General features: G+C 40.9%; 1 protein-coding gene across 5 annotated transcripts in view; it reads right to left on the bottom strand.

The window, feature by feature from the left end:
* PRIM2 (DNA primase subunit 2) overlaps positions 1-16,978 on the bottom strand; it is a 65,582-nt gene that overhangs the window by 24,970 nt on the left and 23,634 nt on the right. The gene's annotated exons all lie outside the window — the stretch shown is intronic.

Here is a 16,978-nt window from a genome sequence, read left to right as displayed (position 1 = left end):
CTTCCAGTAGCACCTTAGAGACCAACTAAGTTTGTTATTGGTATGAGCTTTTGTGTGCATGGTATCTGAAGAAGTGTGCATGCACATGAAAGCTCATACCAATAACAAACTTAGTTGGTCTCTAAGGTGCTACTGGAGGGAATTTTTTAATTTTGTTTCTGCCACTAAAATCAACAAATGGCTTTAGACGAGCCATTTTCAGACTCAAGTCTTGCTGGACCACCTGCAATACGGACCTAACAGTATCAACCTACCTTAAAGGGCTACTACAATGATTACAAGGTAATATATCTAACAAAATTTATATGCCACTTACTAAAACAAAAGAACTCCCAGCTACTTACAACAGACAGCCTAAAGTATTAATTAAGAATACCAGTAAAAACAAGTTACATTAAAAAAGAAAGAAAAAATGTTAGTTATTCTAAAATACTTTTGCTTGCTAAAATCACACATCAAAATTACATCCTTTGGTATGTAATAATACTCAAAATCATGCCTAGCAATGTCAGTGAGTAACTTATACCCCCTTTGCCCACTGGCTGCTTCTCATTCAGTCTTCATGGTGTCTCACACACATACCTTCTCAGCATCCATCTCTGCCTGCCTAACAGTGGGAAACCCTCATGGCTGCCTCAAGCCTACATCAGATTGGAGGAGAGGAATGGAAAAGGGACTCCGAGAACATAAACCCTTTAACAGAGGCTCTCCATGAATGTTGAACATTCTAAGGGTTAAGCATTATTACACTAATCTCAGTTATTCACCCATCTTGCAGTTCGTTGTGCAAATTATTGTTGTTGTTAGCCATAACAAGCAGGAAAGGACGGAGCAGGGAATTCTACTTCACTGTGTTTGGAAAAGCTAACAACCGCCTCCCATTCATACTGTTTCATTCTCCAGATCATACGCTAAGCCCATCTCTGGATATTGCTCCCTAGACAAGTATGATGATTCAGTATGAGAGCAGGGAAGCAACACAGGACGTTTGCACCACATACAGAAACATGAAGCTGCCTTCTAGGGAGTCAAATAATTTGTACATCCAGCTCTGGACTGTCTAGTCCGACTGTCAGCAGCTCCCTAAGGTATGAAGAAGAGCTTTCTTTCCCAGTCTGCTGCCCAAAGATCTTTTAAACAGAAATGCCAGGTACTGGACTGAGGACCTTACGTTATGCATGCAAAGCATGCATCCTACGTCTATGTTTTGGTCATCCCATATGTTCAGAGAACTGGGAGGGAAAGAGGGATTTCTACAGCTGTGAAAAATGCCTAGGCAGCTACTTTAAACTTGATCCAAAACTAGCTTGACGGCTGTCAGGGATGCTATAGTAGTCCATTTCCTGCATTAGCAGAGGGCTGGACTAGACAATCTTTGAGGTCCTTTGCAGTTCCATGACTTTTAGGGTTCTATAATAGATAAGATTCCAAAATAGAGATTATAATCAGCAAAACCATAAATTATACGGTTAAATCTGTGTGCTACTGAAAAGATGAAGAAAATGTATATTGTTTTTAACAATCACATCTTTATTTCCATGCAATACCCTTTTGTAAGAAAATAACACAGGTACTCATGCTTAGATATTGGCACATAATTGCATATCTATTAGGAGCTCCTTCCAACTCATCGCTGCTCTAAAGATAGATCTGGGACATGCATTTGATTGATTGGCTTTCAATGTAAGTATTTCATGCTTTTTGGTGCAGTGATAGCACCAAAAAGTCTGGTTTGATTAATAACCAGACAAGCAACGCACAAGCTTAAAGCAGCGGTCACCATCTTTTACGATTGACAATTCTATGCTTTATTATGGATTTTGTTCCAAAGAGAAGCAAAAATGTAGTATGTTGTAACAACATTCCACAATTTTGCATTGTTCATACCAAGAGAATACTCGTCTGAATTATAAGGGTCACAGAGTTTCACCTTATCATCACCAAACAGCAGCATCTTGTTGAATGTAACATGTGAACACCTCTATAATTGGAACAGATCCATGTTTGAGGTCAAAGGCTGCTGCTAGGCTAGTTTGGACCTTAAACTGGGGAGATACAGATTCAACCAGGACTCTTATTGAGAGACACTGGCCAGTCATTATCTCAAGTCTCATGTAAACTGCAGGATTGTTGCAAGGATTAAACAGTGGGAAGGAAAACAATCAAATACACCTGTCTGAACTCCTGGGAGGAACAATGGTGTGTGTGTGTGAGTGTGTGTGTGTTTGTGTGTGTAATGTCTACTTATTCCTCATATCAGAAAGTCTAATGGGCAAGTTACTGGTAAGTCTTGTTTTACACAATATGTTAGATCAGGGGTAGGAGAGGCAAAAAAATTCAATTAAAAAGGACCAATATACTGAATCTCTAATACAGCTCACACAATACACACAATTTTATTTTATTTATTAATTAATTAAATTTATATACTGCCCTTCATCAGAGGGTCATAGGGCAGTTTACAGTATAAAAACACAAAAATACATAATGTATCATCAGACAAAACAATATAACGGTATAACAATATTATATATATCCTGAATGCAATAAACAGGATTTCATTCAATGTATAGGATTGCACTGTCAATAATGCTTTGCCTAGGTACTGTATTTGGTAGTTAACATAACAGCAGTTTTATATAATGTAAGAACTATGCTTGCAAACAGCATCTCTTTTAACACAGCACAATTCCTGCTCCGGGCTTACATTTATATGCACACATACCCATACTTTTGCTGGGTTGTTAATATGTAATTCCAAATAGGTCACGTTGAGTACAGCTGTATGGTGTGTACTACCGAAAGCGATTGATCAAGAAACAACCACTTCGCTAATGTTGCAGCAAAATGTCACAATGCAAATGTTATGCAGCCAGGGAAATCAATATTAGACTAGTGTTTGCATGCTGGTATGTTGCCACAACTAGACAGCTGACATTTCAATGCTGATCAATTTTGAAAAAAGTTTGGTTTTAACCTTTAACACATTGCAATTCTGAAGAAATACTCAAAGTATGCAATCTTAGCAAAGATGTAGTTATTATATTTTAGCACTATGGACATCCAGAGACACTTAAAAAAAGCACCTATCAAAAGCACTAATTTCATGTGAAGAATTAGCTCCCCCACCCCATTTCTTCACGTTAAAATATATCAGGTGGTTGATTACCACTGAGTATTTCCATGGATTTCTATCCCTGGGGGGTGGGGGGTTTGCAAGAAAAGTTTGTGATAGATTTCTTGTATTTGGAGCCTGCCCTTTTCAATAGAAAAAAAATCAAAGCAAGTAATAAAGAGCAATACAGTGGTACCTCGGGTTACATACGCTTCAGGTTACAGACTCCGCTAACCCAGAAATATTACCTCGGGTTAAGAACTTTGCTTCAGGATGAGAACAGAAATCGTGCTCCGGCGGCACAGCAGCAGCAGGAGGCCCCATTAGCTAAAGTGGTGCTTCAGGTTAAGAACAGTTTCAGGTTAAGAACGGACCTCCGGAACAAATTAAATACTTAACCCGAGGTACAACTGTACACAAAGAGGTCAACCAAGGAAACCCACAGAAAGGACCTTGAGCTCCCCCATCCCACCCTACACACCACAAAGCTTCAACAGTTTAAGAGAGGAGAGGCCATGTGCCAAAGAAGAAACATTCTTACAAATAGGAATGAGCATATAACAGTAGCTTTGCTTGCTGCTTTTTGCCACACTGCTTCATGGCACTGTTTAGAAAGCAAAGCTCTGTCTGCACATATTGTTTGATCCTGCCTACATGTGCCCCTTGGGGACGCGGGTGGCGCTGTGGGTTAAACCACAGAACCTAGGACTTGCTGATCAGAAGGTCGGCAGTTCGAATCCCTGCGACGGGGTGAGCTCCCGTTGCTCGGTCCCTGCTCCTGCCAACCTAGCAGTTCGAAAGCACGTCAAAGTAGATAAATAGGTACCCCTCCAGCAGGAAGGTAAACTGTGTTTCCGTGCGCTGCTCTGGTTCGCCAGAAGAGGCTTAGGCATGCTGGCCACATGACCCGGAAGCTGTACGCCGGCTCCCTCGACCAGTAAAGCGAGATGAGCGCCGCAATCCCAGAGTCGGTCATGACTGGACCTAATGTTCAGGGGTCCCTTTACCTTTACATGTGCCCCTTCTTTGATCTCCCTCATTACGTTGGGAAAATTAATCACTTGATATCTTTTGCAAATCCCATGTCTCATTTGTTTCAACACAACCTACTTGTACAGTACTTCATACATTGAGCACCAGGGTGTTCGGCCATTTCTAGTAGGTTACTATCATTAGATGGAAAATGCTCTCCGCAAGAGAATCATCTCATAGCTTAACATGAGAGAGACAAATAGGGCATGCAACAAAATGTTCCGGTGGATTCCCAAGTGGAGAGCACAACTGCAGCGTATCTGATAGTGAAGGTTTCTCCCCATTGCTAGGTCAGCTGGCCATGGTGTCTTAGATGAAAAAGTGAAGGGTGGTTGTTGGGAGATGCCAGAGAAGGGAAAGGTGCTAGAATTAGAAAGGAGTAATCTGTATGCCCTTAAATGGGCAGTGTGATACACTAAGCAGGTTATAAGTCAAGAATACTTTGATTTAGGATGCAACCCCCATGCAGAGTAGGTCTTATTTCCAAGTAAACATGGGTAGGTTTAGGTTGCACATTTGATATTAAGCCTGACTGCATCAACTGTTAATCCAAACGCTAAAGCGTTTAAGTTTGGATGTAAAACATTCCACTTCACTGTTCCATGATGATTCATGAAGTAAATCAATAAAAGAAGCTATTTCAGTTTTCCGTCGGGTCATAATCTCACACACATTTTCAGGTCACACTGAACTAAGTGGGAGTCCTGTGTTGAGTTGACCCACGTTGTGTTCAGCCTGCCAGGTAAATTTTCAGAATCTAGACCTTCTTTTAATTCAACTTACAAGCCTCTACTTTACCTCCTTGCCGATCAGGAAATCTTCAACATTGGCCTGCAGTCCCCAAGGGCTTTTTGGGGGGGGGAGGGGGGGCTTGTTTACGACACTCTTTCTCTCAGGGAGCTCTCTAACCCACATCATCACTCCATGTGCATGCTTGCATGTGCCCTTGATTTACTTCGCAATTTAACATTTCAATCTGGTAGTTTTTAGTCAGGAGAGTTCTTTAAAGCGTTGATTCTTTAAACTATTTTAACCTAAAGAGAAATGTGCAGGAACATTCCCCTCTTACCAGATCTTTATATGACTGTCATATTCCTAAAGTGAGGAGTGGGAAGCACAAGTTACCTTAAAATGTGCATCTCAACCAGTCTTTCACTGACTGGCATGGCTAGAAGATACAGCACAACCCTTTGGGCCTTGGTGCCATATTATGACAACATTATAGCTCAAGGTCTTCCAGAATTTAAACAATGGTGTCCTATTATATACAACCTTAGCGGTTTAAAAATTCTCAGCTCCAGTGGGAGGAACTGAAAGAGCAGTGGGCACAGTTCACTTCCTGTTGCAGCCCTTAGTTCCCCCACCCCCCACGGTCACTCCTAAATATTTCAGGCCGTATGCAACAGTGTAGAATATGGAGAAGCAGGCAAGACGACAGGCTGAACTGGTGGAAGCTGGGTGGGCCTCTCTTTGCTTGAGTGGAAGCACATTTCACTCATGTAAGGGGTTTTCTGCTACATCTTACTCTGCACTAGGACACAGCTGCTACTGAAAACCCAGCTGAATAGGGTGACTGGGTTGGCGATAGCAGAGAGGGAAGGCTAAACAAAGCTCTCTTAGTGGCTAGGTAAAGGTAAAGGCACCCCTGACCGTTAGGTCCAGTAGTGGCCGACTCTGGGGTTGGGGCGCTCATCTTGCTTTATTGGCCGAGGGAGCTGGCGTACAGTTTCTGGGTCATGTGGCCAGCATGACTAAGCCGCTTCTGGCGAACCAGAGCAGCGCACGGAAACGCTGTTTACCTTCCCGCTGGAGCAGTACCTATTTATCTACTTGCACTTTGACGTGCTTTTGAACTGCTAGGTTGGCAGGAGCAGGGACCAAGCAACAGGAGCTCACCCGTTGCGGGGATTCGAACTGCCGACCTTCTGATCAGCAAGTCCTAGGCTGTGGTTTAACCCATAGCGCCACCCGCATCCCTTCTTAGTGGCTACAACAGCTGGAAAAAAATGTTACACAGTTGTGTAGGTGCTGCAGTCACCTGAAGTCCTTTGCCACCTGAAGGCTTATTGATGGTCCAGAATGGCCCTCTAACCACCTTGGTTCTTGAATTTAATCTGTTCTGGGAGTCTGCTCGACACCCAAAATGGTTCGAAAACCCAAGGCCCAGCTTCCGATTGGCTGCAGGAGCTTCCTGCACTCAATCGGAAGCCGTGGAAGCTGTGTCAGACATTCGGCTTGTGGAAAAACGTTTGCAAACCGCAACACTTACTTCTGGGTTTGCAGCATTCTGGAGCCGATTTGTTCGGGAGCCAAGCCGTTTGAGTACCAAGGTACCATTATATTAAAGAAAACCAATTTGCTTCTGCGACTCTTCCTATTATAATGTCATCTTTTCCCCTCAATTGTTATCTACACCACCGATTTTTCTTCTTCAGTTGCAGCAATCCTAAGTGATTTCCAAACAAGTATAAACAATGTAGCAACACAACTCCTTCCTCTTCCAGAAGCCCTTTAAAAATGTTGTGATATTTAAAAACTAAACAAGAATTGAAATCCATAGATGGTGACTGTACTCATTAAAGCATGTTTGAAAGCTTTTCTGAGTGCAGTTTGTCACAACTTTTTAGCGCTTTTTGTACTAAACGCACCACTTGCGTGATGGACAGTGAAGCAACACAATTTCCATTTAATTGATTTAAATAAGGCTGAATAAATCTTCACCTTTATGTGACAAGCAGTCAAGACTGACAAGTGATGGTAGGCAGGTAAAAGTAAATGAACAGAAGTCTGAATTGCCCTTGCCATTTATCTTGGTCTTATGTGTCGTAAATCCAGTTTGGGAGAGAGACATTCTGAATTTCACTATTCAAGCACTAAATGAAACTGTCTCCTTCAAAATGATAGTTCCACTACAGCAGTGATACATATCCTCGTTTTAATTAACCTAATGGTCTATTCACCCACCATACTTGGAGGCCTATTTCATTACCCTAAATTAACATTTTCTTTCCATTAAACATCAGATAAAAGATACCAATTGCATGCCTGGTTTACAATACATTCAATCAGTAGCATTCCTTTGCTTAGTGGTAGCAACGTAAAAAAAGAATAGAAGTACCAAAATGCACGTTGACCAGATTACTAATAAAGAAGACTATAAGTAATAAGACACAGATATTACACTCTTATACTTCAGAACACCTGTTCATTAGCTAACCCAATATGGCCCTAGATCCTTTGTTGATACTCTAAACTTTTTCTAACTTTGGTGACATTGACAGAGTAAATGTGTCACCCAAAGTACCTATTGGCTCTTGAGTTATTGTTTAAGAAGGATAAAACTGAACTTATTTTAAAGGTCTAGGGGTTTCACAGCATTATCCTCTCACCAGATCCACTACCTCACAATGTGATACACTTTCCAAATCCTACAGTTGGATGAAAAACGACCCAAGGATGCATCTTCTTTTTCTCCTCCTCTTTGTCTTTATCGCTCCCCCCCCCAATATCTACTGTTCTTTTCCACTGATAAGTTTCCACCAGAGATACAGCTGATATGTACCAAATAAAGCACTTTTTTGGCGGTAGTTATGGAATGCCCTCATGGGGAAGGCCTGATAGGCTCCTTCCCTTCCAAGTTTTAGACACACTGTGAAGACTTTTCTTCTCAGGCCTGTGTTTGATTCATGTTCTCTCTCCTAACTTCTTCTTCTTCTTCTTCTTCTTCTTCTTATTATTATTATTATTATTATTATTATTATTATTATGTTGCTTTACTGCTGCTTTGGTTTTATTCGTTTTCTTACTTTTTTGTATTTGCACTCCTGTTTTTACTCTATGCTGCTTTGCATTTTTATGTAGAAAAGTAGAATACAAATAACAAGAAACTAGTAAGTAAGTTTCCTTACAGGAGATGTAACGATACAGAATTAAATCCAGCAATGTCTGCTAATGGAATGAACACCTTTAAGAGAATGGGCTCTCCCCCTCACCCCCACAGTTCCTTACACCAATGGTAGAAACTCAGGTATATAAGCTAGGCACCAAATGGTCTTAAATTAGGGTTACAGTCGCCAAAACGGAATGTCTAGTTGCCATTTTTTGGGATAGGCAGCTATAAAGACTTATTTTTCAAATGGTGGGCTGACTGTGATTGATTCTCAGTTAAACATCTGGCTAGTTCAATGACAATCTTGAGCTAGGTTAAGAGCTTTGACAACTTAAATAAGGAAAGTCACTTGATCCAGAGTTCTGACCTCTTTTTCTTAATGCTGACTACTCCTGCTCAGGCTGCACAGAAAAAGCATTTTGGTTTCAGAAATTCATTCTGATAAAATATAACTGGTGGAATTCTACAGGATGGGGTCTTAGTGTGTGAAAACAGTCCAGATCCAATGATCTTCTTCAGGCATGCACCTCCATATGCTGGAGATCTCAGGAGCCATCCTGGCACCAGGCATCTTCACCTGGTTGCAAGTAGTCAAAAGCAAGGTGCAAAATGAGCCTGGCACCTGGCTAATTTTTAACACTGCCCCACACACAGCCCTAATCTGCTCTGAGGGACACTTGGAAGAGCACGTTTGCAGGGGAGCTACAGTGGAGAGAAAGCAAAGCCTGCTCACACAACAATGGATGTCAGCCATGGAAGACAAACAAGGAAGCAGCTTCAATAATGTAAGAGGTATATGAATAACAGGCTTGTGTTTTAGAAGTTATGAGAGCAAAATGTAGTTCTTGGGAGATGCTGAAAAAGGAGGCGTGACAGGAGCCGTCAACTCCGTGGATGCAGGAAAATGTAAGATGGCCCATGACCCAGATGGAAGGACCATCTCAGACAAACAAAAGGTACACAATTTTTGTACAGCTTCATATTCACATTTTCCATAAGCATGACAATAAAAAGATCTTCCAAACATGTCAGAGATCTTAAATCATTTTTTTCCTGATGATTGAAAACCCGCTGTACCAGTGTTGAATAAAAAGAGCTTGCTAAACAGTCTGAAGAACAAAGCCAAGAGCCATTTATTTCAACTTTCTAGACCTAAAAAGTTCCCTCACATAGAAAGGTAAGCTTAAATTATGCTAGAGCTACAAATTAGACATATTCTTGGAAATCACAGAAGTAATTCTGTCTCTGTGCGTAAGTTATGAGACTAACCAAGGTGCTAACTCACTTGATATAGTTCAAGAAATGATTATTACAACCCAGTAAGTAATTTGTCTCTTTGCAGTAGGATGCAATAAGGCAATTTCTCTTGTATATATTTTTTAAAAAGGCCAGAAAAGACAAGGATTGCCAGTCCTCTTAATTTCATTTATAATCTGCTTCAAGGAATGGACTTTTTAAATTAAACACCAGAAAAGAGATATTTAGAATAGACATTAGAGTAATTTGTCATGAGGAACATTAAAAGATTATTGGTTTTATAACATCTTATATCACTGATGCAAAGAAATTAAGTCACTCATTACAGTATAGCAGATGTGTACTTTTGGTATTTGCAAAGTCTTTACTAAGTAATTTACCATAACCCAGTCGTGTCTATGCAAACTGTGCAGCACAATCCTATGCCTATTTACTCAGAAGTCCCACAAAGGTGCATATGATGGCAGCCTTCAAAATATGATTTAAAACATTCTCTAGCCACTCCATAAAGTCCTTTTAATTTGAGTGTCTAGAAACCTCCGAAATAGTCAAATTAAAATACAGGGGGAAATACAAGAGACAATGGCTACATTCACATGTAACACCAAACCAGGGTTTAGCACTGCATAGGCATGCCTATATGAGCCTGAGAGAAGCATTGGGGGGGTCACACATTCCCCCCTCCCACACAACTTAGGAGAAAGTCAGAGTTTAATTTCACTTTTACAGAATCTCAATTTACTGTTGCATTTGTACCAACCAGGGATCCTGATTTAAAACAAACTCTGGTACGTTTTTATAAGCTGGCTTGCTATGAACACTTGAGTTTGTTTTAAACCAAGTATCATGCTCCAGTGAGTCTCCTGAGAGGCTAGAGCCCCAAATGCTAAGGAGGTTTAAGCCTCTTAGCAAAACACTCACCAAACAGGGCAGGGTTACAGGTGCAGCACCATCAAAACAAACCATGTTCAAGCATGGAGAATCAGTCTAGCTCTAAAGTGTGATCCAGAGACAAACAGTATGACAGGGAGCTCAGACAAGGTACAGTGGTACATCGGGTTAAGAACTTAATTTGTTCTGGAGGTCCGTTCTTAACCTCAGGTACCACTTTAGCTAATGAGGCCTCCCACCGCGCAATTTCTATTCTCAAAGTTCTTAACCCGAGGTACTATTTCTGGGTTAGTGGAGTCTGTAACCTGAAGCGCCTGTAACCTGAAATGTCTGTAACCCGAGGTACCACTGTACAACATAGCAAGGAGGGAGAACAAGGAGCCAGAGACCTGTGTTGTTTCCAGCAACCAGGCGGTTCAGGATACGTTTGCCTCCTAGACCATACTCAAACCACAGCTACTGGTAATGAAGGACTTTCAGAGATTGTTAACTCACAACAACCCCTTACTCATGACCTTTGCGAAGAATCTGGGTATGTAGACATGTTATATGTTGTAACTTTTCAGCCCGGACAGCTCCAAGGGTTCTTTAGCAGGTCTCCCCCTGCAAGGGATCCTCAGCACTGGTTCCAGGGAACGCTGCCTGCTTCAAGGTCTCCAACCTATAGGGTGCCTGGTTCATCATCTGAAGACTCCATGTGGGCTAGACATGACACAAAGCCACTCTGCCTAAGTCTTCCTCCAGGCAACGGGGAGGAGGAGAGTTAAACACTCAGGGTTATTCTGACAGCGTTAAATCATGCTTCACTGTTACATGAAAACATGGATATTGAGAAATGTCCAGGCAAAAGGAATAAATGGAATGTTTATACCGCACCCGGGAGACTTGAGAGATCGTATCTTGGCAGCACTCGTAAGAGAAATCCAATGGGACACATCACTCCATTGCAAAATCAGGAGAGACTTCTCGCCTATTGGGAATATTCAGGCCTGTAGTCTAATTCAAGCAACTACCTCAAGTAAAGAATTCCCAGACCGAGTGAAAAATACTTGTTTTTGTTGTTCAGCAGAGACCTGGATTCCCAGATCAGCATCCAGCAAATACAAGGCAAGAACAACTACAGTGGTACCTTGGGTTAAGTACTTAATTTGTTCCGGAGGTCCGTTCTTAACCTGAAGCACCACTTTAGCTAATGGGGCCTCCTGCTGCCACCACGCCGCCGGAGCACGATTTCTGTTCTCATCCTGAAGCAAAGTTCTTAACCCGAGGTACTATTTCTGGGTTAGAGGAGTCTGTAACCTGAAGCGTATGTAACCTAAAGCGTATGTAACCCGAGGTATCACTGTACTAATAGTCCAAGGGACTGCACAGAGATATTTTCTGCCTTTTTAAAGAAAAGCCCCTAACAGGAACTCCATGTACCACTTGACAAACTATTTTTGAAACTATAATGAAATTTCCTTATAGCTTTCACAGTACGGTGCAAAGAGTCACTGCTAGACAAAATGGAGTCAAAAACTCTGTGGATACACAACCCTGGTCTTTGCATACCATTAAAGGTACACTTTGGTTGACAGCCACTCTACACATATGCACATAATACAATCTTCAATGATGGGATGAAGAAGCCAGTTTATATCCCTAAGGTTACGTTACTGAACCAACAGCAGATCAGCCACTGAGTTCTGGCAGACAAGTAAAGCTTCTCTTCCCAGTAATAGTTTGCATCTAGTAATAAAGAAACTTAACAAAATTGAAAATGTGCTTCTCATTGTCATTCTGCATAACTAAGGTTAGAGGAGGAAGTGGGGGCAGGAGGAACAGAGGCATGCTGCAAAACAGAAATTAATTTAACGTTTTAAAATTGCTATGGTGCAGGTTCACCTTTAGAACAAAGTAGCTCTCAAGCAGTAAAGCTTTAAGTAGCAGAATCCACTCGTGCAATATTACATACAAAGCCTTCTATAAAGCCTCTTTCAATAACATGGCTGTTTCTCAATAATAGGGAAGCCTTGAAAATGAGAGGAGAAATCACTTGCACACCTCCCATATTGGCTCTAATATTTTATTTTATTTTTTGCATTCAGTAACATCAAATACACAATGCACTAGTAAATCACTGAACCAATGTAGTGTAAAATATAACCGAGGTACTTCCATTTACATGACATTAGAATGGAAATAGGATGATATAAAAGTGTACAAACATCAATTCTTTAAGCAGAGTATGATTTAGAACAAAATTGACTTGGCTAAAGAAAATAGTCCCCCCCCCCCCATATAAGAATTCTGGTTTCATTTCACAAAGCCATTTACCTGCTCTCTTTGATCTCACTTGAAAGGTACTTTACTGACAGTTTCATGTCAGGATTTTAATAATATCTGTATGCTAGAAGCAATTGCAAAATTAACCTAAGGAACATGATCTTGGAAAAGTTGAAGAGATAATGGCAAGGGCAGAAAAAGTTTTGAAACTGAGAGCTACTACAGTTAGACAAAGGAAGTTGTAGCAGCAGCAGTAACTGTGATGAGCCTCTAGATTCTAGAACCTCATCAAAGTTATTGCTGCAGAGCCTTGAATAAAAGAACATTTCCCTAAAACCAATTTGTGGAATGGCACAAGTAGCAGGCTACTTACTACAAGCTCAAAAAGTATTGTGTGGCTGAGGGGCCTGAAGACATTCAATAGCCAATTTTACAACGCAATCCTATATACACCTATTTTAAGTCCTATTTAGTTCAATCAGCTTACTTCCAGGTAGGTAGGTGCAGGCTTGTATACAGTTTTTTGTCTTACTCAGAGTAAACCCACCGAAATTAAGGAACACGGCTATCTTAGGTTTATAAATTTCAACGGGTTTATTTTGAACAAACATTTGATGGATTTTTGTTTGTGGTACCTAACAAGAGCCTCTTTTGCTATTCAGGATGGTAATTAATCTCCACTTTTGAAACCAAAGCAAACCAACACTATAGGAAAACTGAAACACTGAACTGCTCTTTTTATTTTCAAGTTGTATGAATTATTCAAGATGTATGAATTAATGCTAAAATGTGTTTCTTCCCTAACAAGACACTCTTTTCATAGTGGCACATTTATACTAAGTGTGAATATTGCCTAGTTCACAAAGTCTTCTAAAGATTGGTACAAAGGGATCTAGAACCTTCCACCCAGAACTCTAAGGGCTATTTTTGCTTGATTTTACCCTTTGGGAATTACATGTTCCTGCTTCTCAGAATGTCAAAGCACATCTCAATATAACCCCAAACTAAGTCTCCCCCACTTTAGACATGCTTTTATAGCAAATGTGCTGCCCTCCAAATGTTGAACTCTATTGTCATTGGCCATGTTGCCTGAGTGTTAGAATCATAGTTAAGAGTTGGAAGGGACCCCAAGGGTCATCTAGTCCAACCCCCTGCAATGCAGGAATCCCAGCTAAAGCATCCATGACAGATGACCATCCAACCTCTGCTTAAAAACCTCCCAGGAAGGAGAGTCCACCCCCTCTTGTGGGAGTCTGTTCCACTAACAACAATGCAACATCTGAAGGGCACCACTTTTACTATCCCTGCATGTAGTGTTTATTTTCCTTCTAATTTTCTATCTTACCTTGCAATGAGAAATAATGAAGTGCCTATGTATATTGCTGCGACGTTATGGCAACCCCCTCCCCACAACTCCAGTTCCGACTCCTTCTTTCAGTGGTTTCACTTCAGTAAATCGTCAAAACTTTACCACTAAGTTCAGATTTTGAAACTGAACCAGTACGAAGCTATAACTGAGACAATAAAAAAAGCCCACAGAGTTATGCAGCAAACAAAAGTACTTTGTCCTTTTTAACAACTTGCCATCTGTGAACATTTTTACCAGTTAAAAATAGATGGTTAACTCAAATGAATCCATTGGAATTGGAATACGTTGTGCACAACAGATGGCTTGTTTATACAACAGTTCTGGGGAACATATTTGTTACAGCTTCTTCTTAGTTGTTTCTTGTGCCCATAGTCCAACAAAATATCTGAAACACCCCATCATTGCTACATTAGCTCTTTAACCACCAGGAGGGCGAGGGATGGGAAGCCCAAGGCAATGAGAATCTAGAACATATGGTTGCAGCCTTTAGGATGTCACAAAAGGCTGTGCTTCAGCAACTTGAATGTGTGTTTTACAAAAGACATAAAGCACCATTTCTACTGCTGCAGCACAAGAGAAAAAATACTGCTGATTTTTTTGTGTGAAGGTCATTTTATCAGATCTCCATCTTTGCTTTTTAAATACATTGCATTTTAATATATTTAAATAGGTATTTCAATATATTGTATTGTATTGTATTCAATTTCAATTGCTGTAAGCCTCCCTTGGTAGTGGGTTGGCACCAGAAGGAAAGGGTAGCATGTGCGTGAATCTTAAAATAAACCACCTTTTCACTTTAGCAAAAATCTAGTACCAGGAGACCTATTACTTATCCCATATTTGCTAACAGGTAAGTTTTGAAATAAGAGTGAGAGATGCATCAGTATCTCTGATAAAACTTAAAGAAATATGCAACACCAACAAGGTCACAAAACTGGCCTTGTATTTAATCACTCACTGGCATCAAAGAATTGCACGCAGGCAGGTGAGTGAGCTGGTGGAGGAGGATCGGAGGTATCCATCCCTTCTCCAAGCCTTGTGGGAACTAAATGGGTTGCCATAGGAGAGAAGTCCCTTGAAAAGAAATGTACAGGATGCTGAAGAGGGACGAAATTGTGAGTTTACTAGTAGTGGGATAGGAGAGCTGGCAGGGGGGCAGCAATCACATCTGGCAACCAATGCCAGTTTCAAATAGTAGATGGATAAAGGTAAAGGGACCCCTGACCATTAGGTCCAGTCGTGGCCGACTCTGGGGTTGCAGCGCTTATCTCACTTTATTGGCCGAGGGAGCTAGCGTACAGCTTCCGGGTCATGTGGCCAGCATGACTAAGCCGCTTCTGGTGAACCAGAGCAGCGCACGGAAACACCGTTTACCTTCCCGCCAGAGTGGTACCTATTTATTTACTTGCACTTTGACATGCTTTCGAACTGCTAGGTTGGCAGGAGCAGGGACTGAGCTACGGGAGCTCATCCCGTCGCGGGGATTCGAACCGCTGACCTTCTGATAGGCAAGTCCTAGGCTCTGTGGTTTAACCCACAGTAGATGGACAGATAAGTGCAAAAAGTCCAGGACACAAATTCTCACAGCCCTCTAGTGGCTATGGTGGCTCATTTACCAGAAGTAATGTACAGTATTTAGCGTTAACTCTGGAAGCGTATACTTGATTCTGACCAAACTAAGCCTCCGAGAGCAAAATATACATCAGCTTTATTAATGCATCATTAAGGCTAATTGCATGCTGTCATCTGCCAGGAGAAGTAAATGCAAATTGATATACTAGTACTAGCAATTGAGATCAAATGAAACTTAGACCTTCCATTTTCCAGCTCAATTCCTATGCACTGAAATACTACAGGGATCCATATAAGCCCTGAATTCTCGGTTCACAGCAGCGATGAAGAATAAACTTGTGGGATTACATCACCACAGTGATTCTCGGTCTACTTGAGTTCCTGGGCCAGACCCCTGAAACTCAAAACACACCATAATGAGATAAACATTACTTTCCTTCAAACAATTCCCATACATTCCCAGCCAGCATGTGATTGATTCTCACTTCTACTGGATTCTTAGTTCTTACAGCATCACCATGTGAAAGACAGAACACTAAAACCTTATTGGAGCTCAATACAAAGCGATAAGGCATCAGAGACACAACAGCCTGAATTATGAATATGCAGAGATTGTACTTAAAGCACTCTCAATCAGAGGTGAGGGGCACCCATAATTTCCAGATGTGGGCCAGAACCACAGCTGGTTCCCAGTGAAGCAATCCAGGAGAAGGGGAAAGTCTGGGTAGAAATGACCACAAATGCTTATGTGTAATTTCGGTCCATCTTGAGTGCCTTCTCTGTAAAAACAACAATTCTCCTCTAAAGCTATTTTGACTTTGTTTTGACTTATTCACTGGCAGAAGCATACCTCAGACAATGGCCTTGCAAGAAATAATATTTATGCACTTCACTGCGCAGTGACTGAAATTGTTAAAAAATATTTCAGGAAAATATTGCAAGTACCTTGAACTCACAAGCAATGCCAGACATCTTCTAACTGCTCTGTAGTATCACAAATGGGAAAAAATAATAAATGGCACAGAAATAATAGAAAGGCATTAAACGAAATTATACTAAAATGAAAGCACTTTTCTGCTGCACTTCAGCACGAAGCATCCAGAGGACAAAGTCATTTTAATCATGTTTTATACTGCACTGTCAAAGTTATTACCTTACTAACCTTGTATATGCATATTATAAAAATCATCCATTTATGTTACAGTGAATTACTTTGGGTTAACACTCAAAACTCAATACCTGAAACGAATCTCAAGTGACAAGACCTTCATTAATCATAATTTTCTGATATTAATGCCACAACACAAAGCCTTCTTCTTCACAGTTTGAAACTTCAGGTGATCAAATATTATTGAACACCATCTGTATCAAATTGCATACTCCCTCTCATATTCCCAAACAGAAATTACTGCTAGGAGCTACATGAAAAATGGTGTTTACAGATTTGAGTAGTGGAGGAAAGGTGAATCCTTGACCAAAAGGTGTAAAGAAGCATGGTTCCATATGTAGCATTTCCACCTATAAGCATCAAAACTAGAAGGCTGATCCCTTCCCACTTGGCGCAACAGAAATACACTTGTGAATATCT

Source organism: Podarcis raffonei, chromosome 3, assembly GCF_027172205.1.
Source record: "Podarcis raffonei isolate rPodRaf1 chromosome 3, rPodRaf1.pri, whole genome shotgun sequence".
Classification (NCBI taxonomy): Eukaryota; Metazoa; Chordata; class Lepidosauria; order Squamata; family Lacertidae; genus Podarcis; species Podarcis raffonei.
Note: the sequence above shows the minus strand (reverse complement) of the source record. Positions and strands in the feature narration are given on the sequence as shown.